This window comes from Zonotrichia albicollis, chromosome 2 (genome assembly GCF_047830755.1).
Source record: "Zonotrichia albicollis isolate bZonAlb1 chromosome 2, bZonAlb1.hap1, whole genome shotgun sequence".
Lineage (NCBI taxonomy): Eukaryota > Metazoa > Chordata > Aves > Passeriformes > Passerellidae > Zonotrichia > Zonotrichia albicollis.
This window is the reverse complement of record NC_133820.1, coordinates 81,229,345-81,242,663: the sequence shown is the minus strand read 5'-3', so window position 1 is coordinate 81,242,663 and position 13,319 is coordinate 81,229,345. Positions and strand designations below refer to the sequence as shown.

Sequence of the window (13,319 nt, the reverse complement as noted above, 5' to 3'; positions counted from 1 at the left end):
TATGTCACAATAGTGAACACAGAAGAGAGCAAAATAGAATTTTTAGGAAGGGTAAAGGATTGTAAATACCTTGAAATACATCTTAGTTTGTCATTACAATAATATTAATTCTACTTTAAGTTCTGAGAACATTAAAGGCAATATATGAGTATTGAGTATGTGTATATGAGTATGAATGTGGATGAGAATTACATCTGCAAAGTCTTCAGTTTTTGGTGGACCTCATGTAAATTATCATGCACACTGATCAAAGCCTTTCCCCAAACCATAACCAAATATACTAGCAACCTGAACATCTCAGCATCTGAAGACAATTACAATAATTATTTTCAGTATATTTTGGGACCTCCCTATGCACTTTTAACACTATGCACACCCACATATAAATAAAGACCAGATTAGCAGTCTGTAAGGAAGTCTTAGATCTTCTGAATCTATTATAAAGCATCATTATTTTTTCTAAATACAAAACATGTATGAACAAGAAGAAAAGTCATAAAATTATGATTGATTATGAAAAGTCAATTTTCACAGTGATTTTGAGACTTTCATTCTGTCAGCAAAGTCCTTGGTATAAAGGTTTTACCATATCTTGTAGGATTACCTTTGTGTTGCTAAATCAGTGTAGCTTATTTAATTAGTACCAGAATTGCCAGCAGCTAGGTCAGCTAAGAAGACATATTCCCCTGGCATCTGAGCACTGAAATACCTTATATATTGCTGCAGAGAGTTAAACAGAACTGCTAAGGGGAAACAGTTTTCATAGTGTGATTTTTTGGAAATGTAAATTTTTTTCCCTTTTCATTGTCAGGACAATTCTGATTTTCTGAAACTGGTTTCATGTGGTGTTTTATGGGGGATTTTTTGGGAAATAGGGAACCTGATGCTTCTTTTTATGCAGCTGTTGGATAAGAGGAAGACCTATATTCAAGTCTGTTATACAAATAAGGAAGAGCAAAAATACAAATCTATATCCCATAGAAATATTTTTTTGGTGGACATCACTGGGCAATAGACAGAGTCTAAATGTACAGCAAGTTAGACAGTGAAGTAAAACACCTGACCTCCAAATTCTTTTATTTTTCTATATCCCAGAAAAATACAACAGCAAGAATTACCACGGGAATTCTGTAAACAGAATTACTGAAGTCCTCTTCACAGTCAGGCGGTGCACTGGTTATGGGGTCACTTGCAGCCAATGCTTGGCACTTCCAGAGCATCCCCCCTTAGGTGGCATCCCCTTTCCTTAGGGGAAAGAGTGACAGTCTGGAAGTACCCATCTTTTACCCTTGATTAATGGGGTGAATTTCACCCATGGGAGGTAAACTTTCAGGTTCTCTGCTTGCACCTGTGTAGCACATTTTATGTACTGCATAAAGTACTGCAGAAAGCCACAGAATAACTTTTTAAGAAATATAAGTGTTGGTTGGGATTCACCAGTAGACATGACAGTAGAGAAAATAGGTAGGTAAATTGGCCAGTAGTTCATCAGCCATATTGCATTGCCCTTTTTTTCAGGAGGACAGCTGAAAATCTCCTAACTCTTGTGTGAAGACATGCAATTTGTAGGTAGTGATTTTTTTTTCTGTTCATATTTGCTCTGATTTTAAGAGCTCAACCTAAGGGAGGTAGTCAGCTCTAAAACACATTTAGTTAAAAAACAAAATAAAGCCCACAAATCTTGGATATCCTTTATAAGTGTAGTGAGGCACTGGAACAAGTTGCCCAGAGAAGCTGTGGATGCCCCATTACTGAGAATGTTCAGGATGGATGGGACCTTGAGCAGGTGTCCCTGCCCATGACAGAAGCCTTGGAACCAGATGATCTTTAAAAATCAGCAATAGAATTTGACTGCTGTCTTTTTATAACGGTGAATGCTAATAATTTTTTATGTTATTACATTTGTCTCTACTGAACATGGAATTGTCAGAGTACACAAAATGTACTTAAATACAGTTAACTCTAATTTTTAACAGAAGGAAAACAAAGACACAGAACAATGCAATACTTTTCCAGGAGGACATATGTCAGATTAATGACAGAAAATTCCAGTCTAGTAACTGGGTGTTGTTTTATTTTTTCCATTTTATCAGTGTTCATTGCTATTCTGATACCAAGGAAAATTCTGGAAAACACATACTGAGAGCTTTTCCCTAGGTGTTTCAGAGTCTTAGTCCCCTGTTAAGTCTTGAGTAAGCATCTCTATCATCAGTACAAACTTTATTTTAAGGGGAAATTAATGTTTACTGTTTTCAAAGCTTTTTTGTGTTTGCATGTGGTTTTGTTTTTCCTTTTGCCTAATTTCTTTCTGTGGATTGTCAAAGGGACAGTTATTACTCTAGGGAAGATCCCTTTTTTTCACCCTTAGCCCAGTCTTTTTTTCTTTCTTATCTCTGCAGCGCTCACAATGCCTTTTTAGTATTTGCTTACAGAGTTCTGTCCTCCTAGTGGGACATGGTGTGTAGTTTAAATATGTTTCTCTCCTGATATTCTAAATGACATCCAATTGACCTCATAAATGTCTTATGAGACCAAACAAACTCTATGCTCGAACAAAAACTGTCAACCAATTCTACTTTGCTTGTCCTCGGGCTGCTCTGGCATGGTGCCATAAAGCATCAGTATTGATATTTTGTGGCATTCAAATTGTAAAGTACCTAGGCTAAGCAATAGGAGCAGAGGTATTAATACAATCTGGCCATGTCACTGTTAATTACCCCAATATAAACTAAATTTATAGCACATGGTATCTTTGGTATGAATTGGCAGCAGGCATCAAAACCTTTTCTTGACATTATCACATAAACCTAGGAGGCATGTAGCTAGCATTTTGTGTAAGGTGTTTTATAGAGAAGCATGAGAGCTTCAGAAAAACTTCTGCATAGTTTTATCACAGCCTTCATCAAGATTTGTTTATTGTCAATAGTGAATTTTACCACAGCAAAAAAAAAAAAAAATTGCAATGTTTTATAATTTTAACTGAATAAACTCATAAATGTATTCAAAGTGTCAGGGAGCACAGCTATACCAAGCAGTATAAGTTAACACTCAGCTTAAAACTATGCCTCTAGTTTTCCAGAATGAAAGCAATTTCTTTCTAATATGGAAAACAGAACCTATCTTAAGGGGGCCTTTTATGCTATACTTTTACATTAAAATTTATCAAGTGTCTAGGGAAATGTGTTCTTGAAATCCCGTCATGATCCGTGTGTCATTGAAGACAAAGATCCGATGTGCTATGGAAATTTCTTGATGCATATTATGAGCTGTTGTTTGCCATAGTGTCTGGATAATCCTGCTTCATTTATTGGAGGGCCATTTCTGCTGCACTGTCAACAGCCTGGGATGATCAGGTCACCTTTCCCTATAAAATTATGTAAAAGCTGTCAAATGGGCAGGATTATAGGAACATTAAAGGTGCTTTAAGATTTCATGCCTATAAATATTAGCAAAGAAGATTTAAAGGCAAATTTGTCAGTACATGCCCACGTTTCTACAACCTTGTTTTACAGCACTACAATGTTATCACCTACATTTTATCATGTAACTGTGAAGTGTTTTGGTGGGGAGCAGCTGCTTGCAGCCTTATCTATTTAATTCATGTAGCAGGAATTAGTCATTATTAAAAAAAAAAAAAGAAGAAAAAGGGGTAGCTGCCTCCCATTTCTCATCCTTTGGAAATGAGTTCTTAACATTTTTATTTCACAGCAAAACAATTCAAGTCAATCAACACAAATCTTTTCTATTCAGAGGGTCATCTTATAAAAAACCATTATATATTTAATAAAGAATTTTGATTATGGCACCAATTACAAATACCTTTGCATGAGAGTAATAACACAGCAAATAATTTTGACTAGTATTTACTTTTAAGTTGTGAACACTTTATTATGGTGTTTTGGAATGACTGCTCTTATTTATTGTACATTATGAATGCCATGGGCACTTTCAACATAAATAGATATTGGCAGACCCCTAGCATTTCTTCAGAACTCTCTGGTATCCTCGTTAGACAAGTGCAGCATTTTACTCATATTTTTGTGCTGGCAGATTTCTAGCCAATCTCTTAGTTAAACAGACTTAAAGATCTCTGAGGAGGAAGAAAACCATGTTCCCCCTACAATCTTTCAGGGAAAAAAATATCTCAGAGCCCAACCAAGGAGCAGAGTAAATTGTGAGCAATGCTATGTCAGTTGTAAATGTCTGCTCTGGGACTTCATCCAAACTGCACAGGCAGCAGCAGAAGGTTTCCCATTTCTGGGAGCTTTTCAAGTGGGCTGCTGTTAAGCCAGCGTGTGTGTGTGTGTGTGTGTGTGTGTGTGTGTGTGCACTCTGTCTGTCACAAATGTCCAGGTCAGAAGGCAGCCCTAGATGGAAACCTGAGTGTAAGCTGTAACTGGTGCATCAGTCAGCATGCCTCCAATGAATTTGCTCACGCAGTGTGAGTTAGGAAGGCAAATGCTTGAAAAATCCTGAATGCAATTAGGCACAACATGGTTGTTCTCTCTAAGCTTCATTAGGCTTTGCTCTTAGTTTTCACATTCCCTGTTGGCTTGGACAAATGGCCAATCTCCAGTTAGCTTCAGTGGGAGCAGAAATGCAGTGGAGGAAGAGGGTTTATCTGAAAAAATGAGAGGAAATGGATATAGTGTCTGAGCTGACATCTTGCTGAGGAATAGGTGAAGGGAAGAGGAGGAGATGGTTTGCTCTATGCACCTGGGAGAAAGTAAATACAGCAACTACCTACAAGGAGGCAGAAGAGGAACTTACTAACTCCATCCAGATGCAAATGCTTCTTACATCAGCCTTCAGGGTCCCCTAGAAGATAAATTGTGGACCTGGCTAAAGCCCTCTGTGGATTTGCAGTGAGGGAATTGGTGGCTGCTGCACAATGGCAGTACGACTCAAAGAAAAATTAAATTGAAGCTTTCCTTAGAGGCTAGGCAAGAAGCAGCATGGCTGACACTTCAGCAGGACATTTTTTTTTTTTGGCTCAGGGTCAGAAGGTACCTGTTCAGGGAATTGGGTGCAGAAAAGGCAGCAGGCCTTGAGTAGGTCAAGATAAATCTTTCCACATGCACAGACAAAAGGAAGATAAATTATCAATATAACACGACTCTTTGTTCCCTTTCCCTGTGTGGGTTGGAAAAGGCAGAAATGTTCCAGCCCTTACAATGTCCACTCTGGAACAGTACACAGCTTCTGAACAGTAGCCCTGTGGCAGCTGTGAAGATGATGGAAAGAGAAAAGGAGCAAAAGTCAGCTCAGGTAGAAAAATGTTACAGTTTCAACATCTAAGATTCCATTGTGGGGAGAAAGAGAGAGAGGGAAAAGAGACAGCTCAGAGACCTTTTCTTACATGGAATGTTTATGTGGCAAGATGTACATCCCCACAGGTGAATGCTTGTCTTTTTCTGGGAGGAGGGTTGAGCAAAAGTTGGTTTTTGCAAACAATATTATTGGATAAGGACAAAGAGAATTGCTGAGACCACAATAATTAGATATCTACTCTTGGACAAACCAAGCTATGGTTGTACAAAGAAATGATAAAGATTCATGCAGCAGAGTTGAAGACAATGCAACAGCTGAATTTTAGGGGCTTGCTGACAGCTGCCTATGGATTTACCTACCACATTTGAGAAATCCCACAGTGTTGAGTGAATCCTCCTAGAGTTCACAGATGTGGCACAGGAAGTCCTTTGCCTTTCTGGAGAAGCAGAATGTCACAGAAAATCTCAACATCTCAGATGGTGATAGACATCTATGATTAAAACATGAACTGAGCCGTGGGTAAATGCACATGGTCCAGGTAAGCTCTCAATGCTGAGCACTAAAACTGAAAAAAGGAAAGTGCCACAACAGCTGTGGTTAAAGTCTCAAGTAGCCACCGGTAAACTGAGGCACTTGTAAGAATGTAGCAGAAGCCAAAAATTTTCCATAAATAGTTCATGCTACCCATGACCTGGTGTTCAAAGAGGTGCTGTTAATCCTCTCTCCATGAGATATTGAGTAAATGTGATCTGGGAATAACTCTTTTGTGGATGCCAATCTTTCTGTGAAGTACTTTAGCCTATTTATTTTTCCTGAAATGATAGATTTGAGAACATATAAAACCCAACATGTACAGCATACCTGTCAGCAGGGAGACCTGTCATTGAAAGAAGTATCCTTTCTTCAATACCATCTTTCACACATGTCCAGTTTAAAGACAGCAGGTATATCTCCTCATTGTTTTTAAAGTGGCAAGATTTCAGGCATTGACTAAGGCAGTTGGCGACACAGCAAACTCCTTATTCCTTGCCAGAACTTATTTATTATTAAAGACAAATTAAATGATGGGAGGTGGGTCATGAATGCTGGATAATCCTTTAACCAGTTCAATAGGATTGTCCAGAAAGGAGGTATGTATGCCAGAAATTATTTCCAGTGCACTTTGTAATAAAAGGAATTGGGAAAGGGAGAAAGGAGTTGAAAGGTAGTGCTGTGAATGAGAATATTTTTGTGAGTGGTGGGAGATGTGAGCTATCAGACCAGAAGGTCTGAATAGGTAAGACCTTGAAGGTCCATGAACTATGAAGAGGCTAGATGTGTGGGTTCAGGGATGGGATCACCTCTTATGAACTCCTGCAAAGAAACAACAATTGTTGGAATACACAAGCCATCCAGGGGAGAGGGCTCCACCTCCTCACTTGTATTTCAGGTTGTCCTGAGAATGATTAGATGTCTGGGAACCTGGACAGAGCAGCCCAGATAATTGCTGGTGTTTCCTGGTGACGGGTGACCAGTGCCTGTTTGTTTCCCAGGGCATCTCCTTCCTTGATAAAGCAGGGTTAGGAGCAAATCAAAGAGCAGCTGCTTGCTAAAGAGGCTGAAGAAGAGAGGCTCTTGCAGCAAATTGGCAGCACCCTGTTCGCAGCTCTTTACCTTCCTTGCAGGGAGGGCAGTGGGGTCTCTGTTATGAGTGACAGCTCTCCCCAAATGTGTGGAAACAAGTGAAGAAGAAATGATGACCTGCACCGAGTATGTTATTGCTGAATGATTCCCAGGTGGGTTCAGTTAATAAAGTCACAGACAAATTAAACCACATCCCTCACATCTTGTCATTATTTCTGCATGTCTGGAACAATGAGGACCCTTTTATAGGTGCAAATACAGAAAATTGAGTTTAGTATGTAGAAAAGCTATAGGACTTTAACTGGCTATAGAAAGTATTCCCACAGCAGATCTAACTTAAAACATGTGTGAGTTTATTTTATTTAACAGAGAGTTTTCTTTTTTTTTATTATAAGCATGGGTGCTAATGTAGTCTATCGATCATCTTCTCTGTTTTAATTCCAGTCAAATAATTCTAACATTCCATATTTTATCAAATATTTTAGGGATTCTGGATTCTTCACTAGTTATTTTTTCCAGATGAAAAAAATTCTGCAACCTTGTGTCAGAGTTGCTGAATGCTTTGAGTCCTATCACACATGCTGAGACTGCTTTTCAAAATTACATTTCATATATATATCATCATTGCCACTATTTACTTAGCACATACTTTCTGTAGTCATACATATTCTATGAATAACATTAAATATAAACATTTGGTATCTTACACTAATGGAGATTGTTTTTGTTTGATTGCATATCTCAGTCCATTCTTCATCAGAGAATTCTTGATCCAGATTGCTTTTGCACTTGATCTTAGCTTTTATCTCCCCTGAATTTATTCATCCTAAAAGGATATCAAGTGCAGATTCTTTTCATGATCTTTATCCATAATTAAAAGCTATCATTTGAAGGGAATGAACTCAGGGGTACAAAAATTCCTCAATTTATCTCCCACAGATAATGTCTTATTTGTAAATATCTATGAACGTGTTGTTTTGGTGTATGGCTTATATTTCACTAATCTCTCAAAGGGCCTAAATATTCTTTTATTACAAATATCCTTGAGAGTCATCATGTCAAAATCATTCCACAATTAATAGAGGTTGCCTCCAAGGGCCTCAGGGAGAAGAGGGCTGTTAATAAGTGGACAAATAGGAGATACTCTCTGGCCTGTTTTAAAGTGCTTCAGGACATTATGCACATGCTGGAAGGTTAGGCTTTGGTAAATTCCCAAAAATCTTTCCTGTTCACTCATGTGTTTCTATGGCACCAGAAAATTCTTCTCAATGAGATGAAGACTTGAGGTCCTGTACTATTTTCTTACGGCCACCAAAAAAAAGGAGGTAGAACCTTTGACTTATGTGCAGATGCATCTGTAAATGAGGCTTGTCAGCCTGAGGTGCAGTCCATAATTCTTGGAAAGAAGCTTCTAAATCTTGTGTTTTTGTAAAAAGAAAACAATACCCATCATAAATATTTCAAGGCTAGGTAACAGAACATATTGTTCTGCTTAATTTTTGAAATTGCTAATGAGAATTACTGGATAGTGTAAAAGTTCTGCTCACTGTTTATTTCACCTGAATTTATACTGAGTGTAAATTCCACCTTTCCATCATCATTGCTCACATTAGTGGGGAAGCATTTTGCCTGGCTAAATGTAAGCTTTCTGCTTTGCTTTGTTGTTCTTTTCAAGTTGGAGGATATTTGTTAAAGTTTAAACCTATTGGAACTCAGACAAAATGTCCCAACTCCTTCTTTTTATGGGAGGGTATCTGGAAATTAAATATAGTCATTCCTCGAAAATAGTGCTTTTAAATAGTTTAAGAGAAATTTTTGTTAACCATTTGTGGACAAAAAAAATTGTACATCTGTGTGTTTTTGTAATCATGGCTAGAAGTAAGCTACTAATGTATATTTCTGTAAGATTGGAGCAGATTCTCTGGTTACTTTGTTGGACTTTACTGAGTAGTCATATAGAAGTTTCATACTGAATATCACAATCAGCCATAAAATGAGACTGTGGTTGTAACCTTAATTACAGAAAGGATAACCCCTCCAGAGGATCATAATCTGGTTTGAGAAGCAGAAAGGCAGTTACTTCCCTATGGGAGTCTGGGAGCGATCCTCTCCAAAGCTTGGTGACATAGTCCTGTAAGCCTGAGATGATTTCACTTTCAAATGTATTTAAAAATTCTACAGCAAATCCATCGGGGGCGTAGGCTTTCCCTCTTTCAACACAAATACTGTTTCCTTAATTTCATTCTCTGTCCTGGGAATCTGCAACTGTTCCTTCTGCTGTTGTGTCAGTTGTAGCTGCTGCTATTCCACCACTGATGAAAGAATTGGATTTAAATGTTTGTTCAGAGGTACGTAAGTTGGCATAATAATTGTGAATAACTGTGATTCTCCAGGGTGAAGAGTTTGGCCTTAGTATTTCCAATTTACTGGGTTGGTTTGGATAATTTCATCTTTATTTATCAAATCAACTAACAATGATCATACTTAAGGAGTGGCTACTCAAAAGAAACATTTTTTTTCTCAGGCTTTTATAAAGAGATAGAAATACATCTAGACCTAAATCTGTAGATCTTTCACAAGAATTTTTATACTCCTGTGCTTAAAATTTGTTGGAAGACAAACCTGTCTTGAGTGAGTAATTCTAAAATCTGATCTTATCCCAACTTTTTTTTTTTTTTTTTTTACAGGATAAGTATTTTATTCTGAAAACAAAGTATCTGTCTAGCTCTGTGACCTATGGATCCAGCTCTCTCATCTACTCTTCTGGACCTGTTCCAATGAAAAGAAACTACTCACAGGAATTATTTACAAGTTTTAAAAATTATCACCCTATGAATAATAATTTACGCAATTCCCATTATCTTTATTCTTTTCTTTGGGAAACACTAAACTATTCCTGCAAATTTTCATCCAATGTCATCCTTATCCATAAAATCTGTCTGATATGAACAAAGGCAAAAACTTCAGTTTAAAGTAGAACTAGAAAAAGTCAGAGAGAAACTTCCTGAGTTCAGAAAAGATGGCATTAGGCCCTCAGTGGCTCTCAGATTCAGGGTCTCAGTGGAGAAAGAGAAATACTTTTCATCCTACAAAATCTGTGCAAATTACCGGGGATGTACTAGCAGTTGAAAATCTCTACTTATTTCAGTCAATTTTGGGTGCTTAGACTAGAAACAATGGACTTCAGACTGATAAAGTTATCACAGTCCCCTCCTGAAAATCTTTATGAGATTCTCTGTGAATGTTAATTCCTGCCAAGCTTCCCTCATTCCAACTCTTTTTATGTTTCATTTTTGTGAGGTTTTCAAGACAAGGGTTGGTCCATCTCAGTTCAGTGATAACTTCTTATTTCCCACTCTCAAGCAAGTCAAAATGTAGCTTGCATATATATGCTTTCAAACTCCTACGATTAAGTTGATTTAAACTTATTTATTGTTCTTTTTCAAGAGATATAGAAACCCCCAACATGCTGTCCAGTGAAGGTGCCAAGGGGAAAAGTGACTCCTTAATGGTCTGCTCCAACCACTAAGACTGTATTTCTGGAAAATAGCTCACAAGTGTAAGTTTCTGCTTTTGAGCTTTAGTTTTCAGTAAGAAAAGATGTTTTTATCCATTCTTGTTATCTTCTGGTTTTTTTCCTGAGTGCACAATCATAAGTGCCCTTCATCTCTCCAGATTTATGCCATAAGACCTATTGAAAAAATTGTTGATCTAGTGTGTTAGGCATAAATCACCTTTTATCCCCTTCCTGCAAAGAAGCTGTTTTCTGTTTACTTACTTAATTGTTTCAGAAGCTACTTATGAACATGATTTAAAAGCTATGTCATTGCAAGATTTTCCCTATTCGTTTTGCTTTCCTGACAGTTTGCTTCAAATGACGATTTGTTGTCTTGAACGTTACTACCAGCACCAATTGCATTGGTAACTCTGGCTTTCTGATCATGACTGGAGGAAAAAATATTGGTCATTATCCACTTCTTATTTCTCATGTTGATTGTTTTAAAGGCTTAATTGTGGACATGCATAGTGTGGTATTTTCCTGCTATGCTTGTAGAAATCTTCTATTTACTCATTTTGGAAGAAAGAACTGACCTCCTCTTCCTCCTCTACCAACAGGATGGTGAGTCTTCGCTTCTTTGCTGGTTTTGCTTTAAGCACTTTGTTTATATTTGGCTTGTCTCTTCCCTAGCACAAGGAAACTCCAACCCTGTGGATGTTTTCACTCTGTCTCCCAGTCCTGCTGCCAAATCTGCTGCTGCTTCTGCTCATCTTTAACTGTTTTGAACAGAACATCTCCTGCAGCACATTGATTAAGTACAGGAAGCATTAGTGACCAGCAGCTCAGGGCATTGGGTTGTTATTGACTCTGACAGACCAATTTGTTTCTCCAATGTTCATTATTCTACAAAAGGGGCACATCAGACAAGGCAATTGAAATGTACAATATTGCCACCTGTCTCTTTTCTGCCTTGATTATGTACAGACTAGACTTCAGTTCCAAAGTACACTAAGACCTCAGAGACATGAATTGTAAAAATTAAGATAATTAGAATTCCAGACTGGCCCAACTTGGAGCAAAGATAATTAATGCTAGAAGTTCCAAATGCGCACACATACGACAAGTAAATAGTAAATAAATTTAAAATTAGGCAAAAGTTTCTATAATTCTTGGAATTATTAGTGTGTGGTCACAGTGACACTTTGTGTTCATTGCTGGGGAATGCACTCTGCTGAAAGGCTGCAGAGTGCTGGAGTTAACATCTATTATCTGATACATTCATTAACAGTGAGTGACCTAATGCCTGCAGCGAGAAGACTGCAAGTAAATTTTGGGAAGGTCGGGAGCTATTTATGGAGCAGCAGCTACCGGATGGGGAAAGAAAGCCAAGAAGAGAATGATGCAGTTTGAAACATGTACTCACACTAAAACTAAAATATATATACCGACACAGTGAACTGCTACTTCATTTTTAATGCATGTACTAACATGTTTGTCCTTTGCCATGAAATGGCACATGACTTTTCCCCACATTCACCTTCTGTCCTTGCCTGTCAGCAGACATTTGGTCTGCCTGTGTCTATTCATAAAACATAGGGACCTACGAACAAGACATTCCTGGGAGCAACAAAGATATTGAAATTCCTTAGGAACCTCTCTTGGATGCAGTCAAGAGTCAAAACATAATGCCATTGACAGATTCTGGTGCTAATTCCCAAAGTGATCTATCCATTTCCTTTTAACTATCTATGTAACAGCAGAGAACCTACCACTGTACCAGAAACTATCTGTGATTTCATTTAAAACTGGAAAATTCTCCAGAGACGTTTTACTGACTTGCTTTCCCTTCCCTAAAACTGCACATAACAATGATAATTTTTTTTCTTGTACCATGCTTATATAATTATTCTTTCCCACCAGAAATAATGTTTGCTTCCTGCCAGTGGCTCTGATTCTCAGCTGCCCTGCGCCTCACAACAGCAAGAAGAGATAGATCTGTCTGCTTAGACTTTCTGCACTGCTCTGGCAGTGTGAAGCAGCTGTAAACCTGATGGGGAGCCAACCCCAACAAGCCCAGTCAATTCAAGTTCACAGATGTTTTACATCACCCAAACAGTGCAGTGCATCCAAGGCAGACCAGTGAATCAGGTCCTCCAGATGGGTCTTGGTTTTAAAACTGAAAGTTGCAAAATAAATATATTATTTGGAGTGGGTATTCAATAGCATTCAGTTGATTTCCATAAGCTCTTGCAAGAAACTCCAGGCTCTGACAGCAGATTTGGTTTTCTTCCCGATCATTTAAACCCAGATGCTGCTTTTGATGAATGTGTCACATACATATGGTGAGTCAGGAGCCACACGTTTCCCTACTTTATAAAACTAAGACAAAAATATACATATTTTTGGTCTTTTGAAAAAAAGGGACAGTAATTTACAGAGTGTCCTTGAGTGCATTCAAGACATGTAGGGCAGCATACTCACCAATCTGAAGGTTATGGCTAAACTTGGCTGGGATACCCCGGCTACTACTATGATGGGATTTTCTAACTGCACTCCTAGATGCCTTGAATTGGACCAGTTCTACAAAGTGAATTCTTCTCCAAAAATATCAAAGATACAGTCACAGCCTCCCTAAAGTATGGAGGAGATTTTCCATGGATGTGGAGCTGGACTATCCTGACAGTGAATGTCCATTGACCAGACCTTTCCTTCCTGAAGGTGCAGTGGACTTTCAGACTGCACAATTCAGTGGATACGGGAGTTTTTAAAAATACATAGCAGAGTGCTTCAATTATTTAACCCAAAATATTAACTAGGTGGGTTTTTATCAAAGAATTCCTGCCCTGGCTATCTACCAAACTGATCTTCTTTAGCACTTTTTCAAGAAAGATGATTTTTTAAAAATGCCAGTAAACAAAATATTAAC

At 38.0% G+C, this 13,319-nt stretch overlaps 1 long non-coding RNA gene across 2 annotated transcripts in view; it reads right to left on the bottom strand.

Annotated features, from left to right (window-relative positions):
- Positions 1-13,319, bottom strand: part of LOC113459350 (uncharacterized) — a 179,523-nt gene that overhangs the window by 143,691 nt on the left and 22,513 nt on the right. The window lies entirely within an intron of this gene.